Below are 16,401 nucleotides of genomic sequence, written 5' to 3'. Positions count from 1 at the left end.
CAGTTAAAGTTATGTGCAGAGGTGTCTTTGTAAGGCCATCTGACACTAGAGAGAGTGGGAGCTGGTGTAGTCTATTTTTTTATCAGACACCAGCATGACACTGCATTCAGGTGTGTCCTCTCCCAAAGTTTATTGGTTATGCCAATGTAGATCCACATAGCACAGCTAATTTTATGGTCTTCCTGACCTCTCACCTCAGGCCTCAGAGTTAAACAGATGCTAAGCGAGTATGCCTTGTACACTGCTTGGCCACAGGAGATGAACACAGCAAGAAAAGCAAATAAAAAGACAGTGTATCCTCCCTCCACTAAGTTAATGTTATTACAACGTATTTTGGCTCTTCAGCATGTGAGTTACACCCACTAGGACTCCCTGACGCTTCAACAAGTGGGTGTAAGTAGGTCCAAGGGAATATTGAATTACAACTCCTCATCTCTGAGTTTAGCTCAAAAAGTACAGAAAAAAAAAAAACTTTGAAAATCTGGGAACACCATGATTCCAATATTCCAATATTTTGCTTACTATGTAGAACACATCTGTAATGTATGTAAATTACTGTTTATAGAGACTGTTGAACCTTTAAAGTTTTGCTTGTTGGGGTATAATGACAACAAATGATAGCCAAATGCCAATAAATGATAGCCACTCTAATAAGTATTTTTTTATTATTTTTTTTACCACATTTATGTTGGTCTTTTATTTTAGACTAAACAGTCTTCAAAGGGAACAGATGAATCAAATGATAGGTAGTGATAAATAGTCCCTTGCATATTGCTTCTGAGATTGTGTTATCAACAGTTGCTTCCAACAAAGTATTTCTGTCTCCTTTCAGATAGATTACATGGCATTAGATATTCACTTGAATTATTAATTACAGCTTTGGAGACATCCCATATCTTTTTCATTTTGTCAAACTTCATAAATACCATACACAAAGTATTACTGTCAAAGAACATTTCCGAGGTTGTGAAATCAAGCATTCAGGAGCTAGCAAATGTCAGAAGAAAGATTGCCCATGTGACCTTAATTTACCTGAATGTGTTTGGGATTATTGACAAGACATATTTATTCCTGCTGATAAAAAGTATTGATATGGATTTTAGGTTACTGTAGTGTACTCACTTTTATTCAATACAGAGAAGGGACTAAACCCATTTAGTGAACACCCATTCAGTATTTTATCTTCTCTTCATTGTTCCTCTGGGTCCCATTCACTTTAATATTTGGGCTCTGCTCTGAAGATAAATTTACTGATTTCCTCCATGCCTATCATCAGTGTAGCATTTGTATGTTTCACAAATGTTAATTACATTTTGCAAATGTCTTTGCAAGCAATAAGGAGTATTATTACCTCCATTTTATAGGACTGAACCACAGTAAGATTAAAATTAAAAGTTGTCCTCTCGTAGGCAGTGCATCATGCTAAACTCTTTGATTTCTCAGGGTACTCAGGGTTACAGCCAATGTTTAAGCTACGGACCCAAGAGCACCTTCCACCTTCTACTTGGCAAGGCTGGCTAAAAGCCCTAATCACAACTCCATGAGAATCCATGAAACTCAGCTACACATTACGCTGCTTCTGCCCTTCCTCTCCCTGCTTTCCATGTTTGTGAAACCTGCAGAAAGCAATCCTGACATACTCTGAGCCAAATCTCACGTGTGGATGATGGAGAGATTGGGACATTTGTGTGCTGCAGATGGCACAAACTCTGCAATCCAGCTACAGTCATACACAGTATTTCACAGGCTAGATCCCATTGACTTCCATGGCAGGGGTAAGTACTCGGCCCTTCCAAATGACACCATAGGATTCCTGTCAGGATTGTAGAGAAAAACATGGGTAGTGACAAGCTAGGAAGAGCTGGTTGTTGGTGACTTGCTGTGGGGGCTTGACCCCAACCAGCAGCTCAGCACCCACCCAGTTGCTTGTTCACTCCCACCCAGAGGAAGGGGGGAGAGGATTGGAAGGGAAAAAGTGAGAAAACACCGTGGGTTGAGATAAAGACAGTCTAATAAGTGAAGGAGAGAAAGAAAAGAAAAAAGAAAAAAAAGAAAAAAAACCATGATGCAAATGCAATCACTCACCACCACCCACCAGCAGACTAATGTCCAGTCAGTCTCTGAGCAGCTTTGGAAAAAAACCCTTCCTGTTTTCTTGCTGAGCATGATGCCATATGGTGTGGAATATCTCTTTGGTCATTTGGGGTCAGCCACCCCGGCTGTGTCCCCTTCCAGCCTCTTGCCCACCCCCAGCCTACTTGTTGAAGGGGCAGAGTGGAAAACAGAGGTGGCCTTGACACTGTGCAAGCACTGCTCAGCTCTTGCTGAAACCTTGGTGTTATCAACACTGTTTTGGTCACAAACTTAAAGCACAGCACTGCATGAGCTGCTATGAAGAAAATGAACTGCATCCCAAGCAGACCCCACACAGTCACTCACACAGTGACTCTCTGGGGAACACACAGGAACCCTCTGGCAGAGTCAGTCTTGTTCTCTAGCACTGAAGACACCAGCTTTGAAAACAATAATTTCTTTTTCTCCCCTGCCTTTTCTCCCTTGTCCCTCATACACACTCTTCGACCTTTAAAACAAGTGACTCAGAGCTCTTAAAGACTCAAAGTCTTCTTCGCTATACAACTCTGTGGTTTGCATCTTGCCTCTACGCTCTGCAGACTTCCACTGGGAAAGTGGAAAGGCCATTCCAGATGCAAAGATCACCTACTCACCACATTTCATGACTGTGCTCCAAAGCCTGGGAAATTAGAGTTTTTAAAAGAAAATGTCTGTTAGTTTTTGACATAGGCAACAATATATACATTTTCCCCTAGGTTTTTTCTTGGAAATGACTGAAAATTTTTGAAAAAAAATTATCAAAAGAGGTCCAAACAAAATCAGCCAGAGGCATCCAGCCAGCAGGAGAAATTACAGCTAGAATGACTGAACTTTGGCAAAGCTCTAAGGCCCTTATAATGGAAAGTATTGGGTAACTTTCAGTAAAAGGCCAAAAACAGTTGAGGAATGAAGAAAGAATGACCATGGTGGACAGAGATTTTAATCTTCCATCTATCATGCAGTCCTGTAATGGGAAGATAGAGACCAAAATGTGTTTGGAGATATCTATGGAAAGGATATGAGGGAACAAACTGACTTTTACCTTTCTCTTGTCACTCCAGGCTGTCAGGTTTTCTGAAAGGCCAGCAAAACTTTGTCCCCAGCAGAGAAGTCAGCTTCATCTACTTGAGAAATGTAAGAGAAATGACATAAGTGCACTCATATCTTTCTGAAATCCACTTAAACTTACCCACAAGCCTACCTGAGCAAAAGATTATTAAAAGAAATTCCTGGTCCACAGTCATGTCCTCCCCAGTTTCATATTTACCCACTGCCTTATGACAGATGACACCACCTTTCTTGGCAGCTGGTCTTACGTTAGCCATCCAGACCTACCAGGACAGAAGATAGACCATCCCTTTCTCTACCTGGATGATGACTTCTCAACATGCAGCTGGTTTGCAGAGTCTCATATATGTGTGGACAGGATATTCCATGCATTTTGGTTTAATGTTCAGCAAACAAGCACTGTTATTAGCCCGTTTCAATGCAGGTGCTCCAGTGGAGTACTGGGATTGAAAATAATTCCCTTATGATCTGGCAACACATCTGCAGCTGTTCAGAGAGCGTATTGAGGTCTTGAGATCTCTGCCCACTGCAGCCCCCTTTCCAGCCTGGCTGATGCGCAGAGCTTGTGAAATTGGGTGACCTGGGGGGAAAGCCCAAAAGCAGATGGAGAGCAACCTTAAGTGGCTGTAGTTGGCAGGGATTGTTTTCTGAGCAAGCAGTTCTGATGGATGGCCTGGGAAAAAGCTATAGGATGCGAATTTAGGAGAGATCTCAGAGAGGAAAAAGCACAGACACCAAGGGCAAAGCCTCTGCTGCTGGCTCCATATTACTCGCCAGCTCTGTTGCTACAGGGACAGTTGTGATGGAGAGGGAAGGGTTCTGCTATGCATTGATAAAATAAAACTTTGAAGGGCAGAGGTTGCAGTCTGCCATTTGTAATGCTGTTTTCTTCACTGAAAGAGACCAGGTATACTCCTTGACAGAGCAATTTTTTGGTCAAAAACTGCCAAAATCAGCTTGAACTGCAGAACAAGTATGTGAACACCTGTTCTTTCAAACCTTTCCCTTATGATCTGGAGATCTCTGGGGTTTCTGGGCAATGGTGAACCACAGGAGTAGGGAGGAGTGTGAAGCACGAAGCAGCAGCAGACACCGTTCAGCTCATGTGCCATATGCAGTGCAAGCAAGAAACATTTCCCAGGCAATGAAAACAAGACAAGGCACTAGAGGCACCACCTGACTCCTGTTCCTGGAGGCAATTTACAGGTTCAAGTACAGAGGAGTTTGGTTCTTCTGTTGCCATTTAATATTCTGAATTTAAGGTTACTGGTTTTGTGTTGTATTACTTTCTATAACATACTTTAAAATTGGTAACCAGCAGCTGGTCTGATTGCAATGTTCTTTTTTTTCCCTTTGAGATACTTGCTTGTGCAATAAAGCCCCATTTTTCTATTCAGTAAATGGATCTTGTCAAAGTACTTGCCAAGAAACAAATTTTGAAATATACGCAGAGATGTTTTAAAGAAGTATCAAAGAACAAAAATTACTTGTAAAACAAAATTTGAACACAGAATCATTCTGGTTGGAGGGGACCTCAGGAGGTCTCTGGTCCAGCCTCCTGCTCCAAGCAGGACCAGCTGTGAGATCAGACCAGGTTGCTCAGGGCTCTGCCCAGCTGGGTCTCGAAAGCCTCCAAGGATGGAGACGGCGCAGCCTGGGCAACCTGTGCTGCTGCCTGGCTGTCCTCAGAGTGAAACCATTTCTGCTTATATCCCGCGTGAACCTCCCTCATTTCAACTCATGCCATTGTCTCCCGTTCTCCCACCATGCCCCACCGTGGAGAGCCCAGCTCCATCTTCTCCGTTGCCTCCCCGCAGGTACCAGGAGCTGCTGACAGGAGCCCCTTATGCCCTCTTGTCTCAGCCCTGGTCCCACTGGCTCTCCTCCCAGGGCCCTCGACCACCCTGACGGCCCTCCACTGAAATTGCTCTAGCTGACTTTCTTTTCTTGTACCAAAGGGCTCAAAACTGGTTGCGGTAGTCCAGATGTGATCTAATGAGTGCCAAGAGGAAAGTCACTCCTTTTGATCTGCTGCCTGTGCTCCTGTTAATGCAGCCCAGGAAGACACTACAACCTTCCTTGCTGCCAGGGCACACTGCTGGCAACTCTTCAGCTTGCTGTCCTCCACAACCTCCAGGGCCCTTCCCACAAAATTGTCCCCTGGGGAGCCACTTCCCAGCTTATCCCATTGCAGTAGGTTAGTCCATCGCACGTGCAGAATTTTCTACTTCTTCTTGAATTTCAAAACATTTTGGTTGGCCCATTCCTCCAACCTGCCTAGGTCCCAGCACTGCTCCTGTGCACAGTGATTAGACAGTTAGGTTTCACCTGGAGACTTCATGAAATTGCACCCCATCACCTCCTCCAGGTCAGTAATAAAGGTATAAAATAGGATAGACCTCACTTGTAAGTGGTCTCTAGACAGGGGGTGGAACCATTAACCACTACTCTTTGAGCTGGATATCCAGACAGTTTTTCACCCATCGAAGCAGTCCACCTACCTTGACCACAGCATCCTATCTTTAAAATAAATATGCTGTGGGAGACCATGTCAAAAGCATTGCTAAAGTTGAGGTAAATGACATCCACTGCTGCTCCCTCATCCTCAGGTATGGTCATTTCATCGTAAGGCACTGAGGTTGGTCAGGCATGATTTATCATTTGTCCCCAGTCACCTTCTCCTCTTGTATCTGCCCAGAAGCCAAAAAGACTTGCTAAAGGATTTTCTCAGAGATGAAAATAAGGCTTACAAGCCTTTAGTTTCCCAGATTGTTCTTCTTGCCCTTTTTACAGTTGGATGCAACATCTGTCTTTCTCCAGCCATTGGGTACTTCCTCAGTCTCCATGACCTTTCAAAGATGATAAAGATGATGTGCAATGACACATCATAACAATCTCCTTTGGGACGCTTGGGCAAACCCTATCTGCTTCCATGGGCTTGTATACATCTAGGTTTCCCACTTTTGAGAGTTTCTTTTTTTTTTTTTTTTTTTTTCCCTGACCATTACTGCTAGGCTCAAAGGCCTGGGAGACCCTATTAGTGAAGAAGAAGGCATTGTTCAGCCTTACTCTGCTACTATTTACTCATCTGCTACATTCAGCAGTGGGTCCAGCTTGGAGACTGTCAGGTGCTCCTGCCAGTCATCTTCTCTCCCTTAACCTTACCAGCCATGCTCTAAAATGAACTTGTTAGAGATATGCCCAGGTTAGTGTACATTAGGTGTGGGACATTTGTGGCAATACAGAAAGGATGCTTTGAGGCAGTTTGCTTTGGCCCAGCTCATAGAAGCAATAGTATACGTTGTAGTGAAGGCAGGACAGAGTGAATCTACTATGAAGCCATACATTTCTGTTTTCCCCTGCAAGCCTTCTTCAACCTAACCAAAGGGCTTAACTTTATGTCACTGTGTTGTTTTACATATTGATAGCATTTGTGTTTGCAATTAAAGAAAGCTGAGGCTTGTAAGCCATTCACATGTCATGTTGGTCCAGATGCCACTTCTTTCACAGAAATGAAACACAGAATGCAAAGTTTTGCTGGTGGTTGATGTAGCCCTTCAGTCCCATGGGAAAAGGGAGGGAAAAGGTTTGAGTCATTCAAAACTAACCGCGGGGAAATAAAGCCCCATCCACACTCATTCCCAGAGAGAAATCTGGGGCTTGGATGAGATATAAGAGGACTTACTTGGGGGGAAAGGACTTCCCAGGCTCTGCTGATGGAAGAACCTTCCAGCGTGCATATGGATTTTGTCGTTTCTGTAATTCTTCTAGCTCTGTGTTTCTCATTTTATGAGTGTAAGCTGTCTCTGCTTCCCTGCCCCTTTCCTTTTGGCTCATTTGTCTTTGTGTAGCCTTGCTTCAGCAGCAGCTCATAGCCTCCGGGGATGAGGGTGAGAACTGGTTGTATTTGCTGGCTATGGAAACAAACATCAGCTTGCCTGAGAGGAACTGAGCTGCTGCCAGCAAGTACAGTCAGCTAAGTGATCCTTGGCCGTAACTGTAGCCATCTCTCATTTCCTCCTCCTGGAGGGAGTGCGCTTCTTCTGACTTACAGTGCTTTCTGGTAACTCGTCCTGATGCCTTTGACCTTTTGTAGTCTTGGGGAGAAGGAAAGAGACATGGAATTACAACCTCCAATTTAGAAAAAATGTTCAACATCTTCCAGAGGAAGTGACAATGGTGATGAACTAACAGACGGCCAGGCTCTAAACGTGTGTAAGCATTCAGGGAACGGCACTTCCCTGCCTTGACAAATGTCCCAAGTAGCAACAAGACCATAATGCCAGTCTTTTTAACCATACATTTTGGTGCTTGTCTGGGCTTGCTCATGTACCCACTTCCTTAACATCTTAGTTCCAAAGTTTTAAAGAAGAAATAATTACAGTAAAGCCTCACTTTTCCATTTATTCAAAACAAACCATCTTGTTATAGCATTTGAGGTATTTATTTGAGTGGGAAGAGTTATGCATTTAGAAAGGAAGTCAGTGATAGCCCAGTTTCAGCTGATTTAAATGCACTTGCTCTGCAGAGTAGGTGCCTGTGAGGAACTTGTTGGAACAAAGCTAAATCAAGAACATGTGTTTTGCATAAGTTATATGGAAAAGATGGAGTCTGTAATCCTTTTTACATCTTTTCAGAATAGATTCCTGTCCCAATTCAACTTCTGACCTAGCAAATATGAAAATCCTCTCTGCTCTGATGCCATTTGCAATACATAGTCCTGTGTTACGTAGGATGGCCACGATCCAGCTTCCGCTATCCGGCTAGGAGCAGACACTCTCCCATGAGCCCTCCATTTTCTGCACCTTGGAGCTCTTTGCTGACTTTGGTAGTTGCCTCAGAAACACAACAGACGCAGGAGGTAATTATCCTGGAGATAAATTTGTCCATTGATATAGTTCTGTGGAGATCTGATCACCAGACAAGAAATCTTGAAATGGATTTCTTATACGGTGAAAAAAAGGTGAAGAGTGCAGCACTGGGATATGATCTGCTTTGCTAACCAAGTAGGCTGCAGCATTTTATTCCACTGGAAGCTTTTTCAGGGTGGTGGTGGTTGTCATAATGGGTTTTTCTTAGCAAAAGGTAACTTGAATCAGAAAAGTCTCGTGAAGATGGGACTGCAACTAAAAATTGCAAAGAATGAAGCGAACAGGTCAATCTTCTGTATGTGTCCAGTTGAACCTTATTGAGTGGATCATTTTGTGACAGCTGAAATTACACATTAACGTCTCTATTCTTGGTGATTTGTGGCAGCTTGATGCTGGTCAGGCAAAACGCCCTTACGACTGATGTATTCAGGCAGCATAAAGTGTTTGCTTGGTTGTAGACCCTGGTGTTACAGAATCAGCAGAATGACTTCAGACCCTCATAGCTCTGTGATCATGAGTTTCTTGTAAATGACCATCTTTAATTGTCCTATAATCTGCCAGCAGCTGATGTCTGATCTCATTTACACCCAAACCTAGACAGATGTGCAGCCAGTGCAGGGCCAGCTGGCCCCGCAGGGCCAGCCCAAGGGTGGCAGGTGAAGAGCCTCTCCTTCATGGTCCGATGTGCTAACTGTTCTGCGGGAATTAATTGGTCACGCAGCCAATGCTTTTGTTAATGTTTTTATTGGCAAGGGTGAACTGAAATGGTTTTTATATAATTACACAGTTTTACCTCCCAATTATGCTGATGGGCAGCATATTTGGCCATTAAGAAATCTATATATAATCTTACACTGTATGTAGTGATGAAATATGAATTGATATTGGAACGACTGAATTCCTTCATGGTTTATTAATACCATTGTGAATTTAAGCAGTTTTGATTGAATACTTACTTAGACTCACACTGTTTTATAGCCATGTGGTGCTTTGTAAAGAGGAATATTCTTCTAACTCGTTTGTGTAATATCAGTCCTGATCAAAACATGGAATTTATGTGCTCAGGAAATTTTGCCATTGCAAATATGATTTTATTCTGACTCAAAAGAGAGAGTACATGTGAAATGTATTTTCTCTATCCCCGTGGTTGTCTTTAAAATTGTGGTTTAAATTTTTAAAATATTTTCTGTATTTCTTGTTTTATGTTTTTATGTATTTATATTGATATTTATTAATGTAGGTTTTAGTATTTTGAAATCAGTATGCAACTTCGGTGGTACTATATTTTATTCTACGATTTTAAAAAATCATTAGTATTAGCTTTTGTTTGCTCGTTGAAACATTTTATCTTGTAGATGTAAATGTCTCCTATTTCTGTAGGTTTGAAACTGTTTATCAGATTGTTCAGTTCCAATACAAACAGGAAATACTTGGATGGGAGTGACATACCAGTTCTTTGCAATAAACAGGAGACACTGTGATCAAGGAAAGTTGTTTCATTCAGTGTCATATAGCAGTTCACAATAATAATTTAAATAGACGATAACACCCAGTGAAGGAATAAAATATTTCATCTGTCATATTAGTATGTACTACATTATGTTATGTTGTCATGCCAACTGCACTGGTGTATAACATGTCATAAGTTTCAGAAGTGATTTTGAAATGGATGGAAGGCAAATAGCATCATCATTTCGGAATGCCAAAATGAAGTTTGGTAAGGTATGACGAATTTTATTTTCTTGCAATAGTCAATGTTTGTGCTGAAAGCCTTTGGGGGTGGAGTTCATTTATATCAACATATTTTAAAATGTTTCAGTTTTGATGAAAAGAGCACTACTGTGTTGGAAAACATTTTGACGGAAAAGACAGCCAGTATTTTAGGTACTGTTCTGAGACGAGATGGCAATTTATTAAAACCTACACATGAAGGAAATGACCACATTTCAAGGATGCAAGTGGATGTAGATGCAGATATTGCTGCTTGTTTCTTGAGAGGCAGAGTGAGCTGCTGCTGAAGTCAATGGAAAAGATCTTATTTACTTTTTGTCTCTTACAGGAATCTGCATTGTTTAATTCTTTAAAAGCTGTTAAATATTTACTTGACATTCAGCTGCTCTTTGAAGAGGCTCTTTTAGAGCACTTTTACTACTTTTGCTCTTCTGATGGTGGTTTACCATCAGGAAGCTCTCCTAGCTCTAGAGAGACGAGTAAGGCACCATCTTTACAGACATCCTTTACTTTAAAATTTCACATACAACATCTTGGAACCCCAGAAGCTGTCACTGAAATCTTGGCCCCACTGAAGTCAGTGGGATATTTGCCACTGGTTTCAGTACAGTCAGGATTTCACTGCATGTCAAGGGGATCACTTTTTCTTATTTTTTTTAATTTTAATTTTAATTTTAATTTGTTTTTATTTTTATTTATTTTTATTTTTATTTTGTATTTTATTGGATGAAAGGAAAGCTGTTTAAATCCAATACAGTTAAACAAACATATGATGGGTTTGGAAGTGTAACTCCTCTTTGTATCTGTATTAGAGGCAAATTATGTTGGAACCTGCCTGTGATCATTGCAATCAGGCATCAGAGTGATTGCGGATTCATAACAACACTCAAAGCTGTTTGAAAGCCAGAGTTTCCCATACATCTGTAGAAAATAATGCTGCGACACTAGCAGCACTGTGGAAAAGATCAAGGCAAGGCCCTATACAAGGAAAGCTGATTTTATTTGGAAAACTGAACAAAGTTCAGTCATACTCTCACTCTCGTGCCCATAGGCTGATGCTGACAAGCACGAGGAGGGGCATATTCCTAAACTGCCCGTCCAGCATTCAGGGATCCAGACATGAGTATCCAGGTGATCTGGTCAGGACTCCCTGGCTGGTAGGACAAGGGACGCCACCTATGAAGTCTTCTCCACATCTCCTGGTTTCTTCTCAGGTTGGCGACAATGCCCTGATTTTAGATGTGCTTTTTTCCTACCATCTAGGAGCTGAAAATAATTAGTTGCTCCAGCATGTCCTATCTCTGCAATTCCCCATCTGGTGTCCTGAGGAGTGGCCTACAGATCTGCTGGGATCTTCATGGACTGCTTCCCCTACTGCTCTGCAGGTGGTTGCCCACCTCGACCTTCCCACTCCCACACCTTTCGTACCAGCCCTAATGTTCCTATTGCTGTCCTCTACATGTTGATGCAAAATTCAACAGGCTTTCTTCGTCTGAAATGTTTTGAAGGTCTATACAAATTTCAACTACTGTGAATAAATGCAGCCCTCCCTCCCTCCCCCCCCCCCCCTTTTTTTTTTTAATTTTGAAAATGGCTCTGTTCTGATGCTAAGATTAGCTTTCCCTCTCAGGAAAAAGATCCATCATAACGGATAGCTTGTCAAGACTGCAAAACTTCACTGAATAATTCCTATGTTTATATATATTTTTTGTATTACATCATATCGAGAGGCCTCCACAAGACATATTTCTATGAGTTTGTGTTAAAAAGAATCATCTTTCTCAGCTTAACTCTTTGGCTGTGTGATTAAGAGACACACATTTGATGGGGCCCCGGGTGCTAAGCCCTGTGAGATGAGTAAAAGATACCACTTTCCATCAAGTTGTAAACATCACATACTTTTTAAAAAGATCTTGGATCAGGAGACAAGAGAGCAGAGAGGTATCTTAAATCCATTGTCTAATGGTTAGTGTAGTTTTAGCTTTTTATAGATAATTGCATGTGAAGAACAGTGAAGTTGACCAAATTAGAAACAAAACAGCTTACTATTGCAAGAATGAACTGAGGCTTTAAAATGAAATGAAAGAACAACCTTCCGCCCACAGAAACCAATCCAAAAGTAAGATTTTGATTTATTTGATTCTACACATATTTTTGTCATTAAGCTTCGTAGCATATTCTAAACTTTTGCTGTACTGTTATGCATGCTAAGCCACTGATTCCCACATGGTGAGCTAATGGCAAAGAAAACACTTGTGTCACCGCAGTTGTGGAAAAGAGAAAGTCTGAGGCAGAGGCACAGAAGATTTCAATGCTCTCTCAGACACTTTAACCTACATGAAAATGCCACTGTACAGGATTTCTGTGCTCTTCTTCCCTGTTTTAAGGCACCTATTTGAGCTCCTTGAAGTCACAAGAGCAGAAGAGGGCAGAATTAATGAAACCACAGTAAGGATTAAAAAAGGGAAAGGAAAAGAAAGCTAAGATCAGCTAAGATCTTTAATTTTAGACAGCTAGTCCTGGTTAGCAGGGCAGTTTTGCAAGAAATGAGTCAAAATTGCAGATGTCCATGAAAAAGAAGAAGCGAAGTTGTTGATAGCAGCACTGAAGTTGCATCAGCTAAGCACATGTGTGTGTACACGCAAACGTTGGGATTCCCAGAACGAGACCTTGTGGCCTGATACGGAGCCCGTTCACATCTGCGGGAATCCCACCACTGCTGGTGGCTGCCCCAGCTCCTGGCCTTTTGAAGACAAGGGGCTCCTTGGACTCTTTCTTCTTTCCTATAAACAAGTACAACAAATTGCAATGGCTGATATATATGACAAGATGTTCTCATCCTTTAAGTGGGTCAAATGATAATTTCCAGAAGGGTTTCTGTAGGTGGGTGCTACATATACATTAGGAGCTGGATATATAAACATTGCTTTTATATATTTGTTTGTTTGTCTTAAAGCTTGGCTCTTCTACAGAGTTCTGCTTGCTCAGCTGTGTCAGTGCTGGGCCTAAAGAGGTGCAGACCCTGACAGACACATGTGTCCTGCAGAAGCTCTCCTGTATTTCCTAATATCCACCGCCAGCAGCTTCCTTCAGAGATGGGAGAAGAGGGCTGCAGCAGCACAAGTCCTTGGACATTGCCCATCCTCACCCACGCTCACACAAGGGGCAGTTCACTGCATAATAATCCAGGCAGGTACAAGCTCCTTCAGGAGATTGCAAGAGGGATGCTGTTCCCTCCAAAACAAAATATTGTTTTATGCGCAGAGATGCCCATCTTCACTTACTAGCAGAGTTATTTCATCAAAGTTGGCCTCCCTCCTGGTGGTTTTCAACAAGACTTAACGCTGTGAAGTGTGCTTGGCATATGTCTTATCAGAAAGGAGCAACTCCCAAAACTGACAAATTTTGCCAACAGACTCTGTGAGTATTTGCAATGTAGCTCCATGAAGTCTTTTTGCTGTGTAAACACAAAACTCTGTTTATCACTGGAAGCTGTGTCTTCACTAAAGGCACTTGCCTGTGTTTATCAGTCCTCCTTACTGAAGTACCATGTAATGATTTGGGGAAAGGAAAGTCCAAGGATCACCTTGCACGGCATTGCCAAAATAGTTTTCACTACAACCAGATACTGAGGCTAAGCTTCAAAACCACATCGGTTAGTTTTATTTGCCCCCCTTTTGCCTGCTCCCTTATTTGCATCTGTGGGAATATGTGTGTTTGCATGTGTTTTCTTAATTTTTCACAATTGTTTCACTGTCTCCCTTCTGAAGTCTTGGAGACCACACATTAAGGGAACACTGGGTGTAGACTAATTGTAAGACTTTCCTAGTAGCACAAATTTAGCTTGAAATCCCTTCTGCTCTTTTTTTTTTTTTCCTTCCCACAAGCAATATCAAAATGCCAACAGAGAGACATTTTCCATATGGGAGCATCTTTATCTTGCATCATCCAGTGTGCTTGCTTGCTGGAAGGGTACACCCATGAGGGTATGAGAGAGACAAACAAGTTGCTCTGAAGTAAATTAAGAACATGAGCTTATAGCACAGTTGCATCTTGATAATGCACTTCCCTTCTATTTTCTCTTGATGTAAAGGGTTTTACCTGCAGTCCTGGCTGGGTGAGCTACCTTCTGCTGGGAGCACACACAGAAGTACTGCACAGTAAGGTCATGGCTGAGAGAATTGGTTCATCTTTCTGAGTATATTAATGCTAACCACAACGAAGGACGAGATCACTGAAACACGGGCAATGGAGCCATGAAATGTCATGGGAAAAAAATGAAGAAATATGTGCTTCATTGAAAATATGTATGTAAGTGTTATGCTCCTTCGACATAAAGTAAATGAACACACCACAGAAATAGTGCTTCATATTTCTTTTAAATGTGGGATATTTGTTAACATTGTTAGACAAACACAAAGCCAGATGGCTTCGTTTGGAATTGTTATATGGTGTTCTTTTTCCACTGTGCCTAACAAAAAATCATTTATGAAGCAAAAGAAAAAAAATAAACTTATATTACGTAACTGTTAATTCAGCTTCAAAAAAAAAATAGAAGAAGAAAGGAAACCTTTTGGGATCCCATGGCAATATAATTGGATTGTTGCTGAAAATTTATTGCTTAAGACAAACATTGGATTAAATGACAACTATTATGATGGCACCTTCGTGGCCAGTACATGTGTTCGTGGGAGAGCAGTTAATATTCCCGGCAAAGCAGCTCAACTTTTCGGAGAGGCAAAAAACTTTACAGGTTTTTCAGAGGCAATTGGAGCTTTCTGCAAACTTGCACCGCTGGAGATGCCCAGGAGCTGTGGGTGCCTGCAAAAACATCCTGCTACCAACACTTTCCTAATCACCACCGTTCCCAGGGCACGTAGCACAGCCCAGACCCCCCAGTCTTCCCCTCCCCACATATGCTGGCTAGGGATGGAGACTCACAGGGTATTGCATGTGCTTCTTGCATGTGCAACTTGTATGTACAACTCCTTCACCAGCCTCCCTAAATAATAAGGATATGAGCTACCATTGCCACAGCCTTGCAACATCCATGCGTACCAGCGCTGTTGCATGGTGAACGATGGAAACAAGGCAAAGAAGAGCCGTGTGTCATGTAGTCTGATGGCGACAGGGCCAAGAATAAACCTAGACCTCCTGACTCCCTATCTTGTGATCTCACCACTAGACGTCTTCCTGTTTGCCTTTGAAAATGTTGACAGCTTACTGGAGAGGAAAATCTACAAACATTACGCATTCCTCTGTCAAAAAGGGGGCTTTGTTATTTGATATAGGAACTCTTTTAATTATTGTGGTAACTTCACAGCATGAGGTCAAAAAGGGCAAATTTGTTAGCAGCATTTATTAGTGATCTCTCCACGGGTAGCGCGCAATTCCAGAAGAACTGGTGTGTGACACGCTAGAGTTGTTTTACACAGTCCCATTTGAGAACATTTTAATAACATGCATCATAACTTTTTGACTGGAAATGGTGAAATTGGTGCTGATCCAGTGAGAAATGACCTGATTTTTCATGCACCGCTTGAATCAACACCAAAAGCAGTTCCAGCTCCTGTTTCTTTGGATTTGACTTTCAGATGGAAACAGAAGTACACAAATCCAAAGTGAGTTTTTCCCTGAAGGAGCCAAGAATTTAAACAAAACTTCGTACACCTCCATCACTCTGACTGCACTTCAATAGTTTGAGTTTTTGGATAATGGCAAACTTATTAACAGGATGGATTAGACATCTGGATATTTGGTTTAAATGTTTTCGTTAGTCACAAAATATATATATATATTTTTTCTCATGGGTATTTCTATCAGATTTGTTCACAATAAGCCATTCTTGTCACTTCTTTCTAATGGCAACATGGAAGAGGTTAGAACTAAACTATACCACTGGCAAAAGCTCTCTTCTCTACACATGGTAAATGCACGGTAATAAGGAAAAAAACATTGTCATGTAAAAGTATGATATGAAAATTATATTCTAAATTGTTCGCAGTCTGAAATCAGAAGCAAAATTCTGTTACTTTTTTGTCTTCTTATACTTGATATTACAAGGTACATTGGACTCAGCATTTGTACTAGGAGCTGATACAACCTGGCTTTCTTCTTAAGAAAAGTAATGTGTCAGCCTATGTCTAACAAGCTGAAACACACATATTCAGGAATTTTGCATCACTCTCAGAATACCCTGGGTATGGGTTTATACAGGAGGTGAGTCTGCAATTCAGATGGACCATGTCATCTGTCTCATCCCGGGTGCTAGCAGATCCTCTGCAAGGTGCAGAGATTTGCAGTGTTGGGGTTTCCAGGCACCGTGACCATGCAGACTGCTGTAATTGCATTGCTACTGCGGTGTCCTCATGCTAGAGCTTGCTGAGCTCTTCAGAACTTCCTAGAATGCCAGATTGCTAGGTTTATACTACAGGGAACAGAGAACCAGAGTTAGGGCATCTCAGCTGAGCAAACCCTTTGCTACAGGCAACTGTTTCAGGTGCCACAACTACTACAGCTTTATGTTCAAGAGCAGGGGGGGCTGTTGGACCTTGAGTCCCTAAATGATCCCAGCCTGCCCCGTGAGGGTCTCAGTGATGGGCCATGCTCAGGCTGCCTA

This window comes from Anser brachyrhynchus, assembly GCF_964034855.1.
Source record: "Anser brachyrhynchus genome assembly, chromosome: 2".
Classification (NCBI taxonomy): Eukaryota; Metazoa; Chordata; class Aves; order Anseriformes; family Anatidae; genus Anser; species Anser brachyrhynchus.
The sequence above is the reverse complement of the archived record's forward strand: the minus strand, read 5'-3'. Positions refer to the sequence as shown.